The sequence below is a fragment of the Archocentrus centrarchus genome, chromosome 12 (assembly GCF_007364275.1).
Source record: "Archocentrus centrarchus isolate MPI-CPG fArcCen1 chromosome 12, fArcCen1, whole genome shotgun sequence".
Taxonomy (NCBI): Eukaryota; Metazoa; Chordata; class Actinopteri; order Cichliformes; family Cichlidae; genus Archocentrus; species Archocentrus centrarchus.
The window spans coordinates 13,864,922-13,889,533 of NC_044357.1; the positions used below are offsets into that span (position 1 = coordinate 13,864,922).

The 24,612-nt window shown below is 40.7% G+C and overlaps 1 protein-coding gene across 1 annotated transcript in view; it reads left to right on the forward strand.

Moving 5' to 3' along the window:
• The first annotated feature begins 9,135 nt into the window (after positions 1-9,135).
• Positions 9,136-24,612, forward strand: part of znf462 (zinc finger protein 462) — a 54,424-nt gene continuing 38,947 nt past the window's right edge. Inside the window, 1 exon segment of the mRNA XM_030742253.1 lies at positions 9,136-9,407. The gene's annotated coding sequence lies outside the window, so the exon portion shown is untranslated.

The following is a 24,612-nucleotide window of genomic DNA, read 5'->3' on the forward strand; positions in this document are numbered from 1 at the left end:
TTCACTCCATATTTATTAAGTGAACAACACAAGACAGTTCAAGCCTAAGAGTTCTTTTAGTGCCAAATCAATTTTAGCCCATTTTAACCCTGGTTTTTCAGTCAGTAGATATGTTGGATGCTCTACAGAAAGCTATCCCTTTATGCACACTCTTGAATCTCCAAAAGATAGAGATTAAAATTTGACAGAAGAGCCATTCATCAAAAGCAAAGTGAAGAGCATAAAGATGAAAACATAAAACATTTCTCAGTGATTGGAATTTGATTGTTAGCTGTGCATGCTGTTGCCTTGTTTGTCTCTCTCCTACACTCTGAACTCTCCTTGTAGTAGCTGAGATGCTTTTAAAGAGGGCTGACAGGAAAATGGATTAAATGGGGTTTGCTGACGGAATACATATCAAATCTGAGGGCATGCAATTGTTGGCTGCGGGTTTTGCAAGGCTTATGACTCCTGCTGAGGGTGTGGATCCATCACAACCCGCCTGCTTCTCCTCTTCTCCTTCCTATTCAGATGTGGAGGAAGAGAGAAAGAGGAGAGCTAGAGGGAAAAGGAAAGAGCTCTTGATCACCTGCTTTGTCTGAAGTGAGTCACCTTGCAAATATATGAATAGCAAATGCAGGAAAAGTAATCTGGTGGCGCACTGGTACATCCTCCTATTTGCATACCTGCCAGCCCTTGTAGTTAGCTCCTGCATTTCAGGACTTGGCACCTTAGATACGCTTAGGTATGCATGGATTTTCTTTCTTTTTTCAACAACTGTGTCTCTTTCTTCTTCTATTTCGCCCTCCTTTGTCTACTTCTCAGCCCTGTCCATCTTTTCCCCTTATCTATTTGCTTCTTTTCTTCTTCATCCCATCCCCCCACCTCACTCACCCTTTCCCCCTATGTCTCCCTCAGACATCAGGGTGTATTTCCCCCCTGGCAGGATGCATGACAAGGGAGCAGGTGGAACTGAGAGCAAATGACAAATCTCTCTCTCTCGCCATCGCTCCCACTGTCCTGCCAGAGGCCCTCTTCAGCTTTCTTCCTCCCTCCTTCCAGCACCTTCCCATCCTATCTGACCACATTGATATTCAAATCTGCCCAGCCTGCATTCCATCTTCTCTCATCGTGAAGGTCTCACCAAACCAAAGAAAGAGAAAAAGGATCCCCACTTTGATCCTTACTCAACAGTTGGACGTGTAAAATTGACTTGTGCTGTGGGTTGTGCTTTGTAGACCCATTCCCATGTTACTAAATAAGCAGAAGATGGTTAATAAAAGACTTTGCGACTACTTAAGTAAGAAAATGGTCCAACCTCCCAGTTTCCTCTGCATATCCCAAATCTGTGGGTATATTACGTGTTCATATGTCTGTCTGTATGTAGCTGCTTCTGCAAAAACAATGAGTTAGAAAAGACTGTTTGTGTGTGTGTGTGTGTTGCCGTTATTGACTTTGTCCCACATGACATGTGAGTGGAGCTACAGTCTCACATCTGGCCATGAGCAATCATTATCTTTGCCTTCTTCTCTCTGATGAATCTGCCCCAGCTCCTTGCTGAGGAGCTGGGCTTTATTTAATGGGCTCTTTCAGCCGTGGTTTGCTAGGCGGAAGCCTCTTACAAACCCATTTAAAGAAGGGTCTATGGATTTCATGGCTCCCCGGGCGCTCTCTCCTTCTTTCAATAAGGTGAAGTCCAAGGCTTTATCCATCCGTCAATGGGCCAGGGGAACAGTGGATGCAGCAGTTTTTAATCCCAGAGATGACACTGTCCACTATATGCTTGGCTGTTCTCTGATAGGAGGGCCTTCCTTGTGCAGCTCTCACCTGGGGACTTTTAAGTTCCTGTGGCAGAGCAGATTTATTGTTGCATAGATGGGGATAAAGACTGGGCACCTTGGACTCCACCAGCAGACAGAAGCATAGATTAAAAAAAAAAGAGGGAGGGACACAGAAAGAAAACGCAAGTAGATTTGGGTGGCTGTGATGTTATATATGCATAGATTTTGTATTGGCTGCACAAATTTTCTTTACTTTTTGCATTTGCATCAGTACCAATGTCAATATCTTTCTGCCAGTAGTTGTTTGTGAAATGGAGAAGGCTTGTGAGACAGTGACTGCATAATAAAGCAATACTAACAACAATGTAATGTATTTGTGTAACACCTCTCATGCTTAAGATACACCTCTAAATGATTTACATTAAACTGCAGAGAGTCACATAAAAAAAAAAAAAACCAGACTAAAGAATGCTTTGAGGAAAAGCTTAAATGCTAACATCAGCATATCAACATGTTCACAAAAATGAACACACTGATGTTTATGAGGAGTCTGTCTGTTGAGTATCTTGTCAAAATTGATGGAATTATGAACACAGAAAAGTACCATCAAAGTTTGATCCACCATGCAATACCTTTCATTTTCATTTTTAGACACGACAGTGATCCCAAACACACTGCCAATGCAGTAAAAGCATACCTGGATAGAAAACCATACAATGGAATGCTATCAGTCATGAACTGGCCTCCAAAGAGTCTGGACCGCAACATTATTGAAGCAATGTGGGATCAGCAGAACCAAAGGCAGCCAACATCCAAAGAAGAGATTTGAATGTCCTTCAAGAAGCCTGGAGAACTATTCCTGAAGACTACTTAAAGAAATGATAAGAGAGCTGCCTAAGAGAGTTCAGGCTGTGCTGAAAAATAAATGTGCTCATACCAAATATTGACTTTCAGCTTGTTAGCATTATACAAACTCTGATTTTACCTTATATATTGTATATCATATAAAGTATTTCCATGTATGTTTGCACTTTTCAATAAATTCCTGCACCTGTTTCCCATTTTCCTGGCAAAATATAAAGAAATGAGGGGTGGCTCACGACTATTTCCCGTATTGTACAATGGCTAAATATAAAAGGAACAGTTCGTTTTTGCCCTGATTTATTGCTGTTTACGACAACAAATGGCTTATGACAAAAGGGCTCACGAAACATTAGCGAGTCTTTTATTATTACCAATTCATTTTACCCTCTTTCCATTAGCCTTTGGCATACTAATGAAAGGCTTAGCAGGTGTGGAGAGATCAATGCACGATTCAGTTACTTAGAGGCAAATAAAATGTAGTCAGTGTTTCCCGTTTGATAAATCAGGACTGAGAAAAATCCACACCTCTTTCAGAAATAAAAGTATTTTCTATTCTCAGTCGCCTGATTGTTCTCTGGAGAATTGCAGGGCAGTGGTTAATGGCATTATCAGATACAATCACTTCAGTGAGGTCAGAGAATGAGGTCTTGAAAGCAATAAAATTGCTCAGAGAGAGAAATTAACCACCATCACATACTCACACACGCACCCATAATGGTATTTCTATTGTTCAAAAATATATGGCAACCCACCTAATCAGGTTTTAAACAATATCACACAAAACGTCATTACATGTTGAAATGCATACATTTTCATTTGTGGAAAAGAAAACACAGAAAATAGATTACAGCCAGTTGTTCTCTGTCTCTGTTGCTCCATCTTTGGTTCTCAATTAATGATCCCAGAAGACATACTTGAAATCTTGCACATGCATTTATGAGCAAATATTTGAGATATTTTTGTGCTTTAATTGATGGCTTACCTACTTGCTCATTTGAGAAATACATATAAGCATGACATTTACACATATGTCCATTCCCAGTGCACAGACCGTTCATTCTTACTTCAGTGCCATCAGCACCAAAGAAGAGGTAAGTCAGCCAGTCTACCATGAGGGAAATGAAGCATAAGCAAGAGCAGAGCAATCCTTCAGCATTTTGAAAAAGGTAATATATTCACTGATAACATCAACAGAAGATCATAGCCAAATGAGTTGTGGAAAGGTTATGCAAATTACCGGGCAGCAGTTTGCTGGCAGTCTAAAGGCGGTTCTGCCATGTTAAGATCTCAGATAAATGTCTTCTTCAAATAATGCATGTAGGTCAAAAATGTAAACATTTGAATCTCCTTAGATGTGTATGTGAATAAATTGCTTTACATTTATTAAATGTTAATTGAAGTAAATAAAATGCATATTGTGTTTAGTTCCTATACCCTTTAGCATGTTTAAACTAGAAGCATTTTAAATGAAATGCTCGCTATCTGTCCATTATTTTGTCTGCCATCAAAAATTGTTTGGTGGCACAAAATATAAAGTGCTTTTTGTTAGGTTTGCCTCCATCGTCCGGTATTTGGGTCCCAAACTCAGCTTTTTATTAAGACTGATACACAAGTACATAAAATAGCAAAGACCAAATATCAAATGCAAAAACCACAGCTGGGAAGCATAACAGATACTTTGACAAAAACTGAGGTGAAGATCGGACTAGTTATACACAAAGAGCTGAAAGGGGAAGACAAACAGATGAGGAATGGAAAACAGGCGAGCGCAATTAAACCACAAAACTTGTGGAACAAAGTCCTTTGGCCAGAACAACGTGGAGTCTGGCCATAGTGCAAAGTGATACAAACCAAACACATTAAATCAGCGCAAACACCTCATGCCAACTGCTAAGAATGGTGGTGGAGGGATCATGATTTGGGCTTGTTTTGCAGCCACAGGACCTGGGCACCTTGCAGTTATTGAGCTGACCATGACTTTAAATGCTAGCACTTAAGAAGAATGAGATGAGGAAACACAAAGGGAAGGAGGGAGGCACAAATAAAAACACTGGGGAGACTAATGCAAATAATAACTGAGATACAGTGCTGCGAAAAAGTGTTTGCACCCTTCCTGATTTCTGTGTTTTTTTGCATATTTGTCACATTTAAATGTTTCAGATCATCAAACTAATTATCATATCAGACAAAGATAGCCCAAGTAAATGCAAAATGCAGTTTTTAAATTATGGTTTTATTTATGAACAGAAAAATTCACTTAAATAGAACAAAGTGACAAAGTGAAGTAGGCTAAAAGAACTGAAAACAAAAAAACTACACATGATGCCACGATCTAAAGAAACTCAAGAAGAGATGAGAAACAAAGTCACTGACATCTATCAGTATGGAAAGGATTACAAAGCCATCACTAAAACTTTGGGAATAAGAAATCAGGATGCGGGCGAATACTTTTTCACAGCACTGTTTGAACTAGAACACAAGATCACAACACACTAAAGGTCACCAAAAGAACAACAACAAAGTTAAACAGGAACCAGGGAATCAAGCAACCAGGGATCATGACTCAGTCAAAAGTGCAGGTTAATTTCAGATTGCAGCATTCAGATTATACAGCAGGTACTGGCTATCTAGTGTTCATTGTAATATTTTGAAATGTACTGTAAGTGCAACACCATAGTGTTCGTACTGTCTGTTCTCCTTTAACTTGAAGGGCATCTTGACTTGAAAATGCATGAGAAAGAAATCAGAAAAATAAAAATCCAACTAAATAAGTATTTAGAAAGGCTAAGCTGTCTTTTTACTGCCAGATACAGTCTATAAAGCTTGTCATTACTTCTTAAAATCATCCTTATAATGATATGATATATATATATATATCATATCATTATATCATACATCTTCAGACTTCTGATAGAAAGTCATGTGAACACAAGGAGAGCAACAGTTTCTGGAAATCCTGAAAACATGAAGCCATTTAAAAACAGTTAAAGGGCTTAACTATATGGAATAGTAGTTCAAGCATTAATAATTCATGATCATTTCTCCATTTAGGCCCAAGCCATGCTAATTTGCTGAATGCAACATCTCTTGTCTAAAAGTCCTTGCAGCCAGCAGTCATCGGGTTTATTTCCATTTTATACACATTGTAATCGTGTGTTTTGTAATTCAAGAGATCCATCAGAGCTGCAATGACAGTTTAAAAGAAGTTATTCTGGGAAGATGGCGCGGATGCATGCAGAAAGCAACGGTACAAATTTCTTTTTCTTTCATCATAATCTCATACAACCCATTCAAAGTGAGCAGATATGTGAAAATGTGCCCAATCACTGAAAGAATTATTTCATTGTCTGCCTGATTATATGAAAACTACGTCAGGACCGAACCGGCACAAACGGTTCTTTTGCACTTTGGTGTGTTCACAGTGTGTGTGTGTGGTGCTGTTTGTGCTTTGAAAGGGAAAAAGGTGGGAATTTAAGAAAGGATGGCGTGCAGCATGTTTAGACCTGCAGGTGAAGGTAGTTGTCCATGAAAAGTCACATAACAGCAGCAATCATTTTATCTCCTTGTATTACTTTTGTCCTCTCTTCACATTCACAGGCACGCTGGTCAGATATCTAGTAATGCATAATAAGGTTGACCCATAGAGGACTCAATCCTAGTCTTGGGAACTTTTCAAGAAGGTGCTTTTGAGTTCCAAAAGTCACATGAAAGCATTTAAGAAAACATCCAATACAAAATATCTATTGAATTATTTTCATTTGAAAAACTCTAAAGAAATAATTAACTGAGGACACTTGTTTTTAATTAGCAGTAAACATTTACACTGAAATGGTGGCATGCCGAAGTAAACGTATCCAAAAAGTCATTGGTCACCTTCTAAAACTGTACTACACCTCCTCTGCTCCTGCTCTCCCACTGCTCAGACCATCTGAATCCCTGACGACGGGTCTGTTTTTAGCCGTGCCGGGTGGAGGCCTGGCACGGGGCGAGGGGGAGGCCGGACCAGTGGGGATGTCCTGGTGCAGTCTGTCCTACGCTGCACACTGGTCTCCTGGCCATCCCATAGTAATCAGATTTGCCGCAGCAGCCATATGTCCAAGCAGCGTGATAAACCCCGGCTGCTACCTGGCACCCAAAGGACGCACTGTCAACACAGTGTGCGTGTCTACGCAGGTGTGTGTGTGTGTGTGTGTGTGTGTGTGTGTGTGTGTTTCACAAGTCTTTTACTCCAGAGACATTCCTTCAAAGATCTGTTGAGACATCAAATGTGTTTTGGCATGAATCTCTTGGGCTTTTTTTTTTGTGTGTGTGTGTGTTTTTTTTAGAGATGTTCTGATTAAAAAAAACATTATAATAATAACACAGGTTATCAGAGATAACCCCGAAGGAGGGGGAAGTCATTTTTGGGCCAAGTGATCATTTGCCACAGTGTCTGGGAAATACATGGGGCTATGTACGTCACCGCAGCAGAAGAACTGGCACTATGGAAGTGCATTAACAAAAGCTGAATCCTGTTTCCATCTGTCACCTTATGCTTAACGGTACATTATATATTTCATATACGCACATGACTCAGCTCACAAGGTGTCACACTTTAGACACCACTTGTATCACACTGTTTAACAGCATTGTGGAGAATGTACTCGACTATTAGCTCTGCTGACACGGGTGGCTGTGGTGGTGATACAAAGACTGACTGAATACAATTTCCTATCCGAAGCTTTCTATTAAATTCAAGAAAAAAAAATATGCATTCCGCAATCCATAATTCATAACTGAACCTCGCAAGAGGCAACATCAACACTTGTCAAACATGATTAACTACGTCTGTATCTTACACAAATTTAATTCCTCTCTGTGTCTCTGCCTGTAAATCAGGCAACAATCACCAGCGAACCTGCTCACAAGATTTGTGGCTGAGGTTTTTCATGGGTTTAAATGTCACAGGGAGGAAAAGTTTCTGGGATCCAAACTACACTCCACCCCCACCCACAGAAGAAAATCTCAGATTTTTATGTGAATAATGAAGAGTGAAAAGATGTATAATAACGCAGGGTGACGTAATTACTGTGAATGAGTATTAAAGAGTAGTCGCATTGGCCTTTAGATGAATATAATACAACATGCAGCATTAATATGTGTATTTTATTATTATTTACCATAATCCTGCAAGCCAGGCACGTGCCATTAAGTAGATCGAAGGAAGATTAAAGGAAGTCAAGCTTTATTGACAAGTTTATATAATGCACGGCTCATACACAGTACCAGCTATCTTCAGCAACAAGAAGAATGAGGAGTCCTGCAACAGATGGTATTACCCCCCTACCCTGTCCCAATCCTACCTCACCTTCCCCCCCAGGGCCCTGATATCAACAACATGGAATCAGACTGGGATTACATGAAAAAACAGAAGCAAACGAGACAGCCTAAATCCACTGAAGAACTGTGGCAAGGTCTCTGAGATCCACACAGAGCCACCTACCTGCTGCTGAACCAAACACAGATTTCATTTGAAGTTTACTAATAAATAAAGACTACAGATGACATAAGATGCTCACTTTAAAACAAATATCTGCAACTTTATCCCAGTTTGGCAGCCGTCAACATTTGATTCAATACGGGTTTACGTCATGCAATGCTTTCAAATATCAAGACAGATTGTAAGTATGAGAAAAAGCTGTTGCCATATTGGAAATATTGTGCATTGATATAACATAAACACCATAAAAAAATAAATATAACATAACATATAAATGTCAATTTAATCCCATTAAAAGCCATAAAGGGAGACCCATTTCCCTGTTGATATTATAGTTAATCAATCACTCAAAGTAGACTCTTCTTCTCACTACCCACCCACCCATGCTTGCCCTTGCTGCGGTTCAAACCCCCACCCACCCTTTACGCTGACATACATCTGAGCAGGACCCTGCACCTTTTGTCTTGGGCTCCCTCCTTTGTTATCAGCTGGTGGACAGAGCAGCAGCAGCAGCAGCCGCCTGCAGCATGTCTCCAGTAACAGGGTAGTGACAGAAAACTGCATCTCATCAGCCATCTTTCTTTTTTTCTTTTTTTTTTTTGAATATCAATCAAGTAAGCACAAAATAAATGAACACTCATACATTTAATTTGAATAAAGACAATAAACCTTTGGTTGGTCAGTGGCTGGGGGATTTATTTAATATCATTATTTATTTTGTATAAAGTCTTATTATTTTGAAAATATATTGGTATGTATTGGTATTTATTTTTTTAATATTGGGATGTGTATACCGCATCTATCCATCTATCTATCTATCTATCTTTGTGCTTGGTTGAGTTGTGAAGCAGCATCACCACCAAAGTGAACTGCAGATAACCTCATGACGTTGCAGACATGGTATGCAAGCCTATATAAAATTGACGGTGGCCGCATGTATCTGGTGGTGGTCTGTGCCGCTTGATAAGGCTTTGCAGACTATCTGACTTCAGTCTAGATGAAGGATGAGCTTCTCAGGCATAGACGTTGTCCATCCTGCTGATGCTCCCTCGTCTCATCGTAAACTCTTGTGCACCCTCTGGTGCTTGCTAGTCTCCCAAACTTCTTTGTGTAGCCTGCTTTGCAGATTGTCTTCCTTGTCTGTGTGGTTGCTCATTATTCAGAGACAGACGGATCTCAGGTCATCTGCAGCTGCAGCAAAGGAGAAGCAGGAAAGATGGCGATCATCCATTAGACCGACCGGGCGCACGCATGAAATACGAGGACAACTTTTGGGAGGATCGCTTGAGGAGAAGATTGTACCAGTGAGTTTTTTTAGTCCCCCTCTTGCTCTATATTTCCAGTGTCGTCAAGATTTCGGCTGGGCTTTCAAGGTCTGCGAGAACGTCGGTATGGTAGATCATGGGATATAATTTGGAGAGCGCCTCGTGAATGACCTGGAAAGAGCTGATCTCCCGTGTTTCTCCCCTTTAGTCGAGGTCCATGCGACTCGGGAAAGGAAGTCGGGGCGAGATTTTTTAGTCGGGTGGGCGCTCTTGCTGGCACCCATGCAGCCAAAGTCAAGTGGGTCTTCTCGCTTCCCAGTTAATATCCTAACCAGCCTAGCGCTTCCTCGCTATGTCGCCTTTCGGTTTGTTGTCAAAGTGACACAAGGAAATGGACGCGGCGGTGTAAAGAGGCTCGCCTGCGTGTTTCGGCAGCACCGGAGCGGCAGTGTTTTGTTATTCTGACATGTCTGGTCAGGGGAATTATTGGCCCCGGCTGTGCGTCCCCTCTCCGGCCGTGCGTGTTGTTGCGCGTTAGCTTCATGGAGAAGCCATTGCACGGATTGCTCTCCTCTACCAACCAGCCTCCATTAGCGACACAGTGGAGCTGGCATAGCCGCTGGTCCAGTCACACACACACACACACACACACACACACACACTCACTCACCATGAAAAGCCATGTCCACTGTGAGGAGGCTATATGTGCTTGCCCCTCTCCTCTGCTTCTCTCAATTTTTAAAAAGAAACCTTACGTGGTGGCGATTTTTGAGTCCACAGTGTTGGAGCTGCTTATCTTGATGGTCGTGAAATCAATTTAAAAGCGCAGTGTGGCTTTTTTTTTTTTTTTTAAACATATTTTGATTCTAACGTTTTTGCTTTTGTTCTTGGGTGCTTATTGCTACACTGTTACCCCGCATGTGTCCTGCACTGTTTGGATGCCTATTTGCTGTCACTGGTCTCAAGTCAGGTATGTCACACTAGTGAGGGCTTCACCATAAAATGGAGGAAGGCAGATGAGTCTCCAAGGAGAGCCGTGGAGTCAGATAGGCAGGATCCCTCACGCCAGAACAAAGGTTGTGTTTAAAAAAAAAAAAAAAAAAAGAGAGAGAGAAACAAAACGAGAGAAGGAAAAAAAAAATCGGCCACATCCTCTTCTTCCTCCTCTTCTGCTTCGTTTTCAGCTCGGAAGTTTAGTCTAAGAGGAAGCAGAAGAACTCTGAAAAGTGAGGCTAGATCCTACAGTGGGGGCTTTCAAGGTTAACTTCTTTATTTTAACCCCTGTCGACTTGCTTGTTTAATTAATCAGGATTGGGGGGTGGGGGGGCTTGCTCTATAGATATGTATATTTATATTTTTTGGTAAAGATTTGCTGCTGACAGTTCTGGAAAGCGTGTGCTTGTGAGCTTGTGATTGGCTCAGGGACACATGGATGAGGCAGGAATTTTAAGGCTCAATAATGCAGTGTTTTGACCAGGCAAGTAGTTAATGTTCAACAAAGTGGTGTCAGCACACACACATGCACACTCTCACTCTCTCTCTTCTGGTTGAGTGTGTGACGGTGAAGTAATGACTGTTGCAAATAGTTTCTTAAAGGAAGTTCTCAAGATGATTCTCTTTTTTTTTTTTCCTGCTTTGGTCAGATGGGGGCTCAGATACTGTTATGTGTGTGCTTTAAATTCATCTGAAACTGGTTTGGTTCCTTATGGCTTCCACATGATTTGCAAAGCAGGAGCAGGAGACTCCACTATGTGCATATTATTGCAAGATTATCCTGACTTATTTTGGGATTTCAAGTACTTTGAAAAGTTATTTAGACTTGTGAATAAGGTTGTTGGTCATTTCTTGGTTGTAATGCACTCCACGTCCGCTCTGCAAGCCTTAGGTGACTTTTCACACATTATATCCTAAAGGTGTCTGTTGACCAGCCTGTCAGGAGAGTGGAGGGGATGTGTTTGCAAGCTGTAGTGTGTTCCTCTGTGTGTTGGTAGCTGCTCTGTGTGTTTGTGTGTGCGAGAAAGAGAGGGAGAGAGTGTGTGTGTGGTTGTGCTATGCTCTGCAGTTCCCCTGGCCACTGTGTGAAATCTTGCTGACAAGGAGACTGTGAGCTTGACACACTGTGCTGCGACAATGCTGGGGCTGAGAAGAGCAATCAAAATGGTGGCGAGGCTCCTTCTCCCTGGCGTGGCAGGGCAAACAGGTTCTCGAGGAGGAGCCAATAGAGGACGGCCGGGCTGGAATCTGCTGCGGTGACACATTTGTCTTGCTGCAATGGAATGGATGCAGTCAGGTGGATGGTGGATGTTCTGCAAAACGAGTCCTGTGATTGCAATGTTTTGTTCACAGTCACCGTGTGCTTCTCCTTGCACTTACAGTTCCTGTAGTAACTTTCACAAGTCTTCAGCACATTCTTGGCGTATTTGTACTACACTGGCCGGTAACCTATAGGCATATCCCGTGGGGCCCTGGACTCCGTGAGGCTCCTGAAGTTCTCTGTGGGCATTTTTTTTGTTCTAATTTGCTAAATTACACTTTTGTGTGGTAATAACACAAATGTGTACCACAAACATGAATTGCAAACTGAACAGCACAGGGTCCCTAAAGTGGCTCCTGCACTTTTGCATAGCCTGGAGGCCCATAATCTGTAAAGCTGATGAGAAAATTAATTACTTGGGAACTATGTATTTTGTATATGGACACTAATATACTAGTAAACAAAATAAGCTTGTAGTTTAGACTGTAAATAAGACCAAACACCTAAACATTTCACCTTGGACTATGGAGAATTGTGACATCTCCCTTTTTTTCCAATATTTTTGAGACTAAAATAATAATTAACTGATCCAGAATGCTATACTTAGATTTGATCCTGGAATTTCTGGTTGCTCAGTTTAGCATTTTACTTGCTGCATACCTTCAAACACATTTCTGTTTTAGTGAAATCATTGCCAGTGACATAAAGAAAACTTGGAGCAGGGCTGTGTGGGAACACGTGGGGGTTAACGGCTCACAGGGACCCCACGGTGGGTCTTTTGGCTACATATTTCTGAATAATCTTTAAGGTTTAGCTGAAACCATGTGATGACATGAGTAGATGTGCACATTATGCACATCTACTCATGTACTCAGTTGAACTCACATTCCCTGCATCCTGTTTTCCACTCTGATTTTACTCTAAACCTCCCGACCAGGAAGTGTTACTTTGTAGCTCCGCTACTCGATTACTGTTTGTTCTAAAGAAGCTGCACCTCCAGGATGAGTAGTAATTCCACTGAATGCTGCTTTAACTGCCAGCCTGGCTTTTGCTTAGTTTAAGTGGAGCAGAGAACTTTGGGCAGTGCTCTCATCTATTTATTTAGTAACACATGATCTGAAAAGCAGATCATATTCCAAGTCAAGATCATCTGTGATCAGGTCGCCCACTCACTTGCAACGCGGTATAAAACCCCTTTTTTTTTTTTTTATGATACCCTTTCTGACTGACTAGATGTTTGCATACAAAGTATACTCATATCAAACTGGTTGAATTTACTGCTGCACGAAATATTTAATACTCAGTGTTACCGCAGTTCAGTTTTAACGTTGCAGGGCAGAACTTAACTATGGCAGATAGGGGGAAAAAAATTACATAACTGGATTTTTGCAAGGTATTTCAGGATTATGTTAGAAAAGCTTGACAGAGAGGACAGAGGATCAAACAAGAGAGACTTCTGTGATGGCTTGAATGCTCGGAGGAAGTGGTCATGAAGCTCATCAACCCACCTCCCACCCCCATCCCCCCCCCTTTCTGTGTCTCTTGCTCTCTCTCACACACACACACATACATACAGCTGCTCTCCCTCCTTCCCTCCCTCTATCTCTCATTCACTCACTCACTCTCTCACATTGGGTGATGCACGTCTCCATTCTTCTCTACCTGGGGCACTGAAGAAGGCTAGGGAGACACACAAAAGCAAATTGAAATGCTCCAGTGAGTGCTTTCTTGACATGATGCATGGCTCACAAGATGCAGCCAGGCCCCGTCGCTGCACTTGCAAGCTTAGATCCACAAAACTAGTCATCACAGTGCAGCATGAAAACTCACTACTTTCTCTTGACCTTCCTTTGCCTTCATAACCATGCTTCTTTCTTCATTTAGCCACAGAAATGCATTCTGTTGCATTGTGTTCTGAACTGCTCTGATCAGTTGAATAATTTAACGCTGCTTAACTGTAGCGGGTACATTTGAAGAACTAAAAGGCAATATCATATCAGGGTTTTAAGTGGAACAAGGAAGTAGCTTCTTAGAGGTGTCATTCCAGTTTCTGTTGTCAGTTGCGATGCTAAACTGCTGCAAAACTGGTTCCTCCTCTGCTTTCCATCAGAACATCAACAGCTCAACTGTGCCTTTCCTGTCCCGAGGAAAAAAGAATGCTTGTGTAGCTCAGTGAAGCTTGAAGTTGTGTCCTACCTTTGTCTATCTCTGCTGATCTTTTCAACAGACTTTTTTTCTTTTTTTTTTGTAGGTGTGTAAGGCACTAGTTTTTATAAAAATAGACCATTTAAAGTGCCTGTGCTGATGAGATGACTCATCTGGTGAGATAAATTAAGCAGTCTACACGGTGTCCTCAGGTTTCCAGCCTAAATTCAGGATTTGTGCTGTTCTCTACTAAGAGACAGTGAACTGACTCTGTCAGTCTCAAGCTGCCTGTGGTGGGGGAAAAAAAAAAATTCTTTGGAGACGCCCGTTCCTTGGGCAGTGTGGTGCCACCGGACAAGGCCTTCATTGAGCAGAAACAGGAGTGGTCTTGTAGATGTGATCCACAGTGGCTCAGCCTCCGAAGCAGCAGAACTGTCCAAGGACGATTAAATATTTAAGAGCTTGGAAAGGAGGTCTCAGTGGTAAGTTAATATTGATGGGTCTCTCATCTTTCCCTTCTCAAACTTGTTGAGTTGACTCAAGAGGTTGGTTTAGTGGATCTGGAGAGGAACCTTCCTTCTTCTTTTCTTCTTAAATAAACTTTGAACCTTCACCAAATTTTTTCCTCTAATATTTTCTGCTGCTGACTTTGACTTTTGGGCCCTTTTTTTTTTTTTTTTTTTTGCTGCTTCCTGTGTCCTCTCATGGTCACTCTGAAACACTCCATCCTGGCTAGCTTGTAACCTCACCCACTCCTTGTAACTGTAGTAACTGCCATGTCAGGCTTACAAGGAAGTCAGCATTGCAGGGTTTTCTGGCAGTTGTCCACTGAGCACTACTTACAAGAAACCCTTCAGTGCAGTCTTTTTGCAGTCTTTTCTTGTAATCCTTCTTTCCTCCCCCCTTTTTTTTTATGAATTGAGGGAATAGAATACAACCAAAAGGCATTTTGATGTGGAAAAGGAAGACAGGAGTAAAATTCAGGCTTTAGACTTTTGACTAAGATGTGATAAGAGCCTACAGCTGAGGGGAGATTTCCTGAAAATAAGAAGGCAAATCGGTTATATAAAATATTTTCCTCAATCACTTTTTGTAAAGTTCGGTACCTCAAGAGCGGAACTTCGTCTTTGTAGTTTGTTCGGGGCTGTTTGTGTACGATTTGTGAGATGATACAGAATTTACTTGAGACAGCAGCAGATTGATTTACGTCAGGAAATGGTTCCCTAGGACAGATGGGCTTCAAGGCTGCATGGAATGCAAAGTTTCCTGGACTAATTGTCCTTGTGGAAAAACACTTCCTGGTTTCTCTCCAAGATCTGTCCTTGGACATCCTTCACTTGCCGCACTCTTTCGTTTGTTTAGTCCACGAACCCTTATGTTTCACTTTTGAGAGATCTGACTCAAGCATATCTTCAGGCTCACATGTCTGACTGATGTGTTGTGTGCAGAACAGCTTTTTTTTTATTTTGCTCTAGCCTACTTGTGTACACCACATCTTTTGTCAGGTTTTTTTTTTCCTCTTTAAGCTCAAGGGAAGAAACCTCTTGAGAAAACCAAATATATCTACCTATTCCCATATAAAATTGTAAAAATAATCACGCCCGAGGCTATTAATTAAATTGTGCACTTAATCATTTTTGGATGGAATAGTTAATCATGTTGCTGAGGGTTGCCCCAAGTTTTCTCTCTTATGCTTTTCAGTGTAGCAAAAGAAGATTTAACCTCTTTCATAGAAACACTGATTAGAACATGCTAGGTCACCTGTATAAATGCAACGCCGCCTACAGAAGCTTCCACATGTGGCATCTTCCTTAAATTTTGCTTGACCAGGCGGCTGAAGGAGCCACATATTAGAGGCACGATGATCAGATTTAGGATCTTGTCTTCAGCCTCTGAAGAACTGCAAAAAAGGCATGCTCGCAGGAGGCCATCTTTGCAGTTAACAAAACCACACATTTCACTTCTGCTTTTTTCGCTGACTGCCATGACAGTCTGCAGAGGAACCGACAGGAGGGGAAGCAGCTTGCTCAGGTCTGCGCTCTTAAAGTTAAACACTTCCATCTGTGTAACAAGATAGCAGAGCGAGCAGAGGCAGCTCCACTCAGCTGAGCAGGACAGTCAAAGACCTTGAGGAGCACAAAATGGTGGATGGCCATGCCACTGATTCTCCAGCGTGATTGGCTGTGTGTCTCCTTGGCCACTGTGGGGCTGGCTGTGTGAAATGGAGTCCTCTGTGTGGAGCGTTGGCCCAGCCTCAGCTCTGATGCAGAAGATAATTCTGTCAGCCTCGAGAGAGAGAGACGAGAGAGCAGCCAAGTGAGGTGACTATACTAAAAGAAGGCAGAGAACTCGAGCCATGTCTGTCTGCTTGCTTCTGTTTCTTATCTTCAGTCTACTCTCCTACTTGATCTCCTGGGCTCTGATTTCTATTAATAGCAATTTTTATATTTTGGTGCTTTTTAGCATTAAACAGACCTGTAGCAGCTAGGAAGGAAAAAAAAAACCTATCAGTTGAGATTTATGTTTGGCTTTTTTTTGTAGGAGTGAAGAAAGTGACCGTGTAAGAGTATTCAGTATCTAACCTTCACACCCAGCAGGCTCAAGCTGAGGGATTTAGCAGACCCCTTGTTTTGTTGCTTTCAGCCTTGAAGGTCACATAAATATCTCTGAGGCTCATGATTAAAACGCAAATACACGAGATTTAAAAGACTGTCAGTGCTGCATATTAAGTGGACTTGTATTTTTATTTTTTTTTATTATTGGTGAGTTTTCACCATGACAACCTGAAGACAGCAGCCACACAGCAGATAACCATTAATGCTTGTCTCTTCCTAATCTGCTTGGTCATTATCATCTGTGCAAAAAGAGGCCAAATGTTACTACTGAGTGCTCCGCAGCCGTCCCCCTTTTTTCAGAAGGAACAATCTGAGCCCTTTGCTAAGCACAAAGGCTACCCTTGGAGCAAGGTTACTTGTACCATGATGGCTAGCTTCTTTCTCTTTTTCAATGCAGCTTTAGAGAGAAACATGGTTTTGGCGAGTTGGATGTCTTTGATTGAGAAAGGAAGTGTCTTGCTTTGCAAAGTAAGTCTGTATAGAGGTCAGCAAGTACGCTGACGTTAAATAGAAAAGGCCAAATGACTGGATGGGTGATGTCAGGTAACATGTCAGAGAGACAGGCTGATCCAGGCGCTGTCTGACCTTGCACTATGCATGACTGTGACATAAAATACAAAGTTAACGAGAGAAAAATGATGGTTAATATTTTATTATTAATATTTAGGTATGCTCAAAAATCACAGTTTTTGTAGTGCAGTCTTTTTCTAGTTTTTAATGAAATGGAAGGTTATCATTTCTTCCTGGGATCACCATAGAATTCCAGCGAGGTGCCATGTTAAAAGCATCCCGACTTTTCTCTCTTTTTGATGTGAGTATTTGCTTGAAGGCCTCAGTCACGGACTACTTTGAGGTCCAAAGATCAAAATCTTGCAGTTCATCCATTTTTTTTTTTTTTTTTTTTGCTTGCTGACTTTGATTACAAAGGTGGGATATCTTCATTTCGTTGACACAGCAGTGTATTCTTGAGCTTCCTTGTTCAGTGCGATTTCATTACAAATGTGTGAGCGAAATATTGATATTTGTATTAAAAAATAAACACATTCCTCCAGTTTTATTGATCCGATTTAGTCCATTATAACTCCTAGGGTGGCCACTTATCATGTCAACGTGTACCAAGTCAACTAACCTGCAGTAAAGAAGTAAAACTCAGGAGAGGGAAACTGTGAACAAGACATGGAATAAAACCACAATTCAGGCTTTTGCAATTTTTAAGTTTTTTTTCTTCTTTAGTTACACAGATATCATGTTATATTGCATTGTGATACCATTGTAATTGTGTGCAGTGTATTGTGATAGCGTTGCTTTGTGAGTTACTCCACGACTGCGACCCCAAGCACGATGTTGCCTTGTAAATCAGTTTGAAGAGCAGTGATGATTTTGTAAACATTTATTAACAGGCACAATAAAAACGTAGTTTTGTGCTTCATTTGGTTTCCCTTTAGTCATCTTAATAGATTGGCAGTTTGCCCACATGAGCTTATCAGTTACCCAGAATCCTTAAGTGTTGCCTGATCCTGCTGCGATGAGTTGTTTCTCTTTTACGCCCTTTGAATGTGACACTCGTGAAGGTCAGGCTGCAGCAGATCAGCAAAGCTTGCCGGATTGCAGGGTCTAAAAGGCTCTGCACCTGCATTTAGCAGTCTCTCTGAGACAAACCAGGATTACTGAGCTGGTTTCCTGGATGTTCACAAAAGTCTTGTCGTTTTCTTCCCCCATTCATTCTGCTAGAATGCAGTTAAGGGTGAGACACAAATGGCTACTGTTTTGTCTATGCAAAGAATGGGATACTTCAAATATAGAATGGGTATAAAATTAGATTTCAAGTTCTCTCTGAAACATAGTGAAGAGAGATGTCCTGGAAGGAATTATGAAACCATGAGGACCATATGTAGATCAGGTCATCTTCCTATGATGGACACTCGTATAAAGAGGAAGCTCAAAAGGAAAAACTACCAAGAGGCCAGCAGCAAGCTAAAAATAACTGAAGGACTATATAGCAGAGTCTGCACACAACATGCAGTTAGCAAGAGATTCATGTGTTCTGCACACTTCTGAGCTCTCTGCGGGGCAGCGGCATGAAGATTTCTTTTCTCCAAAAGGCACATCTTAATGTTGCAAGCATGTGGTTAATTCCCATGACAGGAAATGGAACTTGTGGTCCGATGAAATCAAGGTTGAATGTTTTGATCTTACTTCCCAAATATGGAGGAGCGGTTTGTTACAGAGTGCGGGTCAAAACCTTTAGCGGCACAGCTGTTGTGTACATGGAAAAGAGAATGAATTCAGAAGTGTTTGAGTGAAAATGTAAATAAAAATATTAGGTGTCTGTGACTGGAAAGTGTGTTACTAAATCGAGGTTTCCAAAGTTTGAAAAAAGTTGCTAAAAATTCAGAGTCTTTAGGAAGAACTGACTTTGGAAAGGCTGAAAAGTCTCAGTCTTATGGTTTTGGACATTAGTTGACAGTAGCCTCCATCAGCTGCTGGTCAAATCACACTAAGTAAGGCTGAAGAATGTTTTTGGTCAGACATGTTTTTGCTGGTTAATGGTTGACCTACTTTTGCCATATGCTTCCTGAAACAGATTTGTTTTCAAATCCGGCATTTTTACCAGCCACGATGGTGACCCTGGTATTGTTTTCATGCTTTGGTGTGCTTGGCTCAATAGCCAAAATGTAGCCCGAAAGAGTCAGAACTTGCAGAAAAGCCGGTTTGGGTCCTTTGGCAGGTGTTTGTATGTTTGTGTATGAGATATGAGCGATTTTTGTCAGCGTGATAGCACCGTGTGCAGTATTAGTGCCGTATTTGAAGATGGGTGTGGTCTGAAAATCCATTGACTTCCTGACTTCTTCTTTAGTTGTTAGTCAGATAGCTGATAATATCTTATGACACTGTGGATGATTTTAGCCATTCTGGAAGACGTTTTTGGCTCTCCAAAGTTGGCTGATTCATTCGAAACATGACAGAAATGCTATGACAAGTGTGTTTTTTGGTTTGTGTTGAACTGAGTAATAATTCCAGTCAAACTTCCACTGTTATTTCAGATACACCGTCCTCTCAGAACCAAAAGTAAAACTGAAATGTGAAACAGAATATTCTAAGTTCAAATATATGCTGACATTCGACAGTGAGATGCGTGCTGGCATTGCTGATGCATTTTGAGCTCTTTTTCTGTTTCTTTTCATGCCATTCCCAATCCCTTTCATTCAGTTCCAGCAGATGTCTGATGAATGTTATGACAAAACGTTCATACTGAACATTATTGATTCCTCACATCTCCTCTGAAAAGGCCTGGTTCATTGATCGGCCAGGTGGGATCGATGTTTCATCTCTGTGTATTCAGACTTCCTCAAATGAGCAGCATCATGTGATCACGTCATTTAAGGAAGCTCTGTGCTCTGATCGCAGGCAGAGAAGAATGAGGTCAGTGTCCAACTAACTGCTCTTATCACACAAGCTGTTGTAATGAGACAGATACACTCATCACTGATATAGTAGCAAGATAAAGATCTGTCAGATTCAGGTGGCTAAATTAAACTTATCAACGTCATTGTTTAATTATTACAACGGCCAAAGGAGCAGGAACACCATTTGAGTAGGATTGCTACTTTCTGATGGAGTAGTTGAATAGAAATATCAAAGTTGTGCAAGTACTTCAGCTGCCTTGTTTTTTTTTTTTTTTTTTTTTTTTTTTTTTTTGGTTCTCATACATCATTAAATACTTTTGCAAAACATCTAAACCAGTCCAAAATATCCTGCAGCTCCACAAATATACAGCCCGAGTCAAAATGAGCTATCTTCAGCAACAAGAAGAACAAGGAGTCCCGCAACAGATGGTATTGCACGCCTACCCCATTCCACCCCACCCCCAGCTCCCTCCAGAATCCAGACCTCAACAATATTGAGTAAGCCTGGGATTACATAAAGAGGCAGGGGCAACTGAAAGAGCCTAAATTCACAGGAGAACTGTTGAAGCTCTCCATGTTGCTTAGCGCAATCTACAAAAGTATGCCTAAGAGTATTGGTGCTGTTTCCTGGCAAACAGTGGTCATCTAATGTAACGATTTGGTTGTAATATTATCTGGAAGCCCTGTCATGTTGCTATTTGTGTGCCTAAAACTTTTGCACAGCCCTGTATGCAAATGACAGATATATTAAAGAGGAGATTCCTTCATTGACATATATGCTCATTTTAATCTCTCACATCTTTTCCAGTGATGGGGTGGCGTGGCTGTGCCGGTGCAAGTGCCTTGGAGCCTTAGTTTTTTTCAGAACCAGCCCGTATTTCAACAGATTTGAAAACCAAACAGTTACACGCTTGTCAGTACCTGTCAAACATTTGGACATACCCACTCATTGGGTATATCCCACTTTTTTGACTGGTACTATATGTAGGAAAAAAATCACTGGCAATTTTGTTGCAGCAGACCCTTCCATAGTTAATGATGTAGTTATTCCAACTTTGCACCAAGCAATTTTGTGGTGCCATGCTGGTGACAGCTTTTTGGCACCAGTTTTTTTTTTCTTTTCAGTGTAAACCACACAGATTAAGCACCGACTGCATCGGTGGAAAAGGGGTAGCAGTGAGGTTGTACTTCAGCGCAAAGCTACTTTTAACTAAACGCTAAAAACAGAAGGATAGTCAGTGCTCACAGTGACAATCCCACATGCTTAAACAAGGCATGTTTAATATTATCATCATTGTACCAGATTTGAAGTGATTACTGAGATAAAAATGTCATCAAACATCATGTTGAGACATTTGACTAAAAGCTACAAATGTGATCACAAGATTCATCCACTGTGCACCATTAAAAATGGCAACAAATTTAATAGAGACAATCCTTGAAATACTTTTGATTTAGTGTTGAACCAACAGGCACACCAAAACTTTAGGTACAGGCAATCAGCAAACAATCAATCCCACATTAGTGATGCACAGCCCCTACATGCATCTCTACATTACATCCATACTATGCAATAAGAAACTACCATGCACTGTCATTGTGTCTGTCAATATGTTAAATCTTCTGTGAATGGAATATGAAGGTCAGTCAGGTTGGACCAGCCTTTCTGTTTTGCACCAGTGTTGTTATCTGCTACACGGCCAACAGATAAAACCTCAACTGTGAGGCAACAAGTCTAAGCTGCATGCACAAAAAAAAAAAAAAAATGGCTTCAAACCAGACTTTGTTATTTTGGCTAGGTTGCATTTGAGGTCATCATTATCTAAACCTAGGAAAATTTCAAAGCTTGTACCAAGTAATTCTTGATCCTTTTCAGGGAATAATGCGCTTTGACACATTCACATATTGCTGAGATCTTCAGGTGAGTGTAAGCCACGAAAAATCCAAAGACAAGTTGCCGCTGGAACTATGCACAGTGTATTTTAGGATGTGATGGTGTGTAATCTTTCTCAGATTGTTGTATGTGTGTGTGTGTGTCTGTGTCTGTGTGTGTGCAGGGCAGTAAATTTAGACACATATGGGTGCATGTAAGCTGACAGTACAAATGTTAATTATGCTTCCTGGCTGCCCTTTGGCTGCTGTTTCAGGGCCTGTAGCATCCCGTGTTTGCTGACCATAACAAATTAAATTAACTGATAAACGTGTAGCTTTATCACACTGTTAACACTGTTAACCTTTCTTTAAAATAATATTTTAATCAGCTATTATGGCAGTGGTAACAAGCTGTCAACACATCAGGAACAAATCACCTTCTGAGTTGATATGATGAACTTTTAGTAAACAGTTCTGGCTTCATTTCTCAAGTTTTGTGATAAATAAGCTAAAGCCCAACATACACAGGATTTTTAATTTAATTTTAAAAATCCAATATATTGGCCAATATTTTATTTTCTTTCCTTCAGTCACACAAAACATAAACAGATTTCCCTAACATTTGTTGTGCATAGTTATTTATGAGTACTTACTAAAGTAATGACAATGCAGTAATCCATAACTTGTTGTCACAACAAGTTATGGATTACTTACTTACACTCTGGCTGACTCTGTTCGGATCAGTTGGTTTCTCCAAGCACACGTTGCCAACAGGGAAGTTCCAGAGTGTCTGTCCAGAGTGTTTGTTCTGGTGAACAAAGTGCAACATCAACACTCATAACGTGGCTGAAAGGTGTTTCTAACAGCTTTTCTTTATACTTTTAAAATTTTCATTTATCGGCCGATACCGATATATCCGCAAATAGCTAATACTGGCCCCATATCGTGGCTCTAAAATAAAATTTCTTCTCTCATTATCTTAAAGAGTTGCTTGTTTGTAAATCTATCAGTTACACAGCATCTGGCAACTTTGAAGTCCAATAGTCACTCACTTTTAGCTCTGTTTTTGGTCTCAGCTATTAATTAAACTATATGTCTCTGTTATTGGTAAATGTTCCACAATGTTGTTTTTACTTGTTTTGTCACTAAAAACTCCTGCTTCCTGCCACTTAAAGCAGTAACGCTACAGTACTAATTCAAAAATGTTGTGTACCTGCGTGTTGGTTCTGGCTAAAATAGGTGGCTCAAGGACCACATTTTCCCTTGATGTCATGAACACTCGCACTAGGTAAAAGCAGCATTGGTTGTTAATAATAGTTTGAGTAGAGAGCTGTATTAAAATGGAAAAAGCACTCATCACAGAGCAGGGCTTTTTAGCGGATACAGTTTAATGGGTTTGCTAAAGCCCTAACAAAAAATACAAAAATAGTATGTTGAGATTTCCCACAGATGTGGAAGGAGTGAGTCAGTTCTCCGGACCATCTAGTCAGTGTCTGTGGTGGCTCTATATGAAACTCAGAGCAGTCTCAGTGTGAATGGAAGCCACGTATTTTTTTTTTTTTCCCAAAAGCTGAAATGTATTTTTCCTTTAAATTCAAAAACGTGCAAGGGAAAGTGGGACTCATGATTTAAATGCTAAAATGCTTTCTGTAAAGTGCTGCACATAAAAGAACAGACTCAATATTTAAAAAAAGAAACCAGTCAATATTTTTGATCATTTAGTACCTTCTGATCACCACTGCCTAGTATGATGTTGGTTGTTTAAGTGCTGCCAAAACATTATTTAACCCACTGAGGCATGGACTCTACAAGACCTCAAGGTGCCTTGTGGTATCTGGCACCCAAATGTTAGCAGGAGATCCTTTAAGTCCTCCAAGTTGTAAGGAGGAGCTGAAGCAAACCAGACTTGTTGTAACAAGTCCCCCAACACAATGACACTGGTTCATGATTTATCCCATTGTCCATCTGTACTCACCACTGTTGATTGGTGAACCAACAAGACTGTTTTAGAGGCACTCCAAACTAGTCTGGCCATAAAAATGTTCTCAGATGTTTAGGTCATTTCACTTGCCCAGTCCAGTTTTCTGCTTTTCAACATACACCGGCCAGGGGAATCAGCTATTAACATAATATGTCCTGTACCTTGGTGTGTACTATTGCTGAAAGATAATCACCATTATATAGCAGTTTTGTTTGAAGGATAGCTTAAGCTATTTAATTAATCACCAATTATTTTCAGTCTCATTTAAATAAGAGCTTCACAAGTGTAGTGTAAATTTGACTGTTCTCCACCACATTAGGCATCAAATCAAGTTTGTCCATTTAAATATGGTTCATCATCATCAAACTGCCAAGCTTCATTAAGTCACTACTCCTGTATATCAACTGAGCTTATTTTCCTGTTTGCATCAAAACAGCTGGTAAATAATTTTATGACAAAAGGCCAACAGGATCTAATACTCTGTGTCTGTCATGTCTCCCTAATGATTACAGTACAGGAACACGTGTAATATGACCAAAAGAAAAGTTGAAACTGAGGCCTTACATTGTTAGTTTTCGGGTTTCAAGGTCTTACAGCTGGATCAGGTAAAGAGAACGTTTAAGAGTTTAGTGCCAAAATAAATATTTCCTGCTGCTGCTCAACTTGGCCCATACTTGCATCAGTAGATGCTTGATTTGAGAAAGATAGTGTGAACCTTCATGTGTAGAGAGTGTCTATTTTTTTATTTTATTTTTTTATTTTTTAGTTTTATGTAGAAAAATAACAGGATTATGATTAAAACATGAACTTACTTGCAAGATCTAGTGGTAATAATAGTACTTTACAATTATTTGATGATGGAATTTTGGGGAGATATTTTATTTCAGGGTCAGCATGGGCACTTTAAATGGTCTACGGCTATGCAGCCCCATACACCTTTCTATCAAAAACCAGCATTAACTTTTTCAGC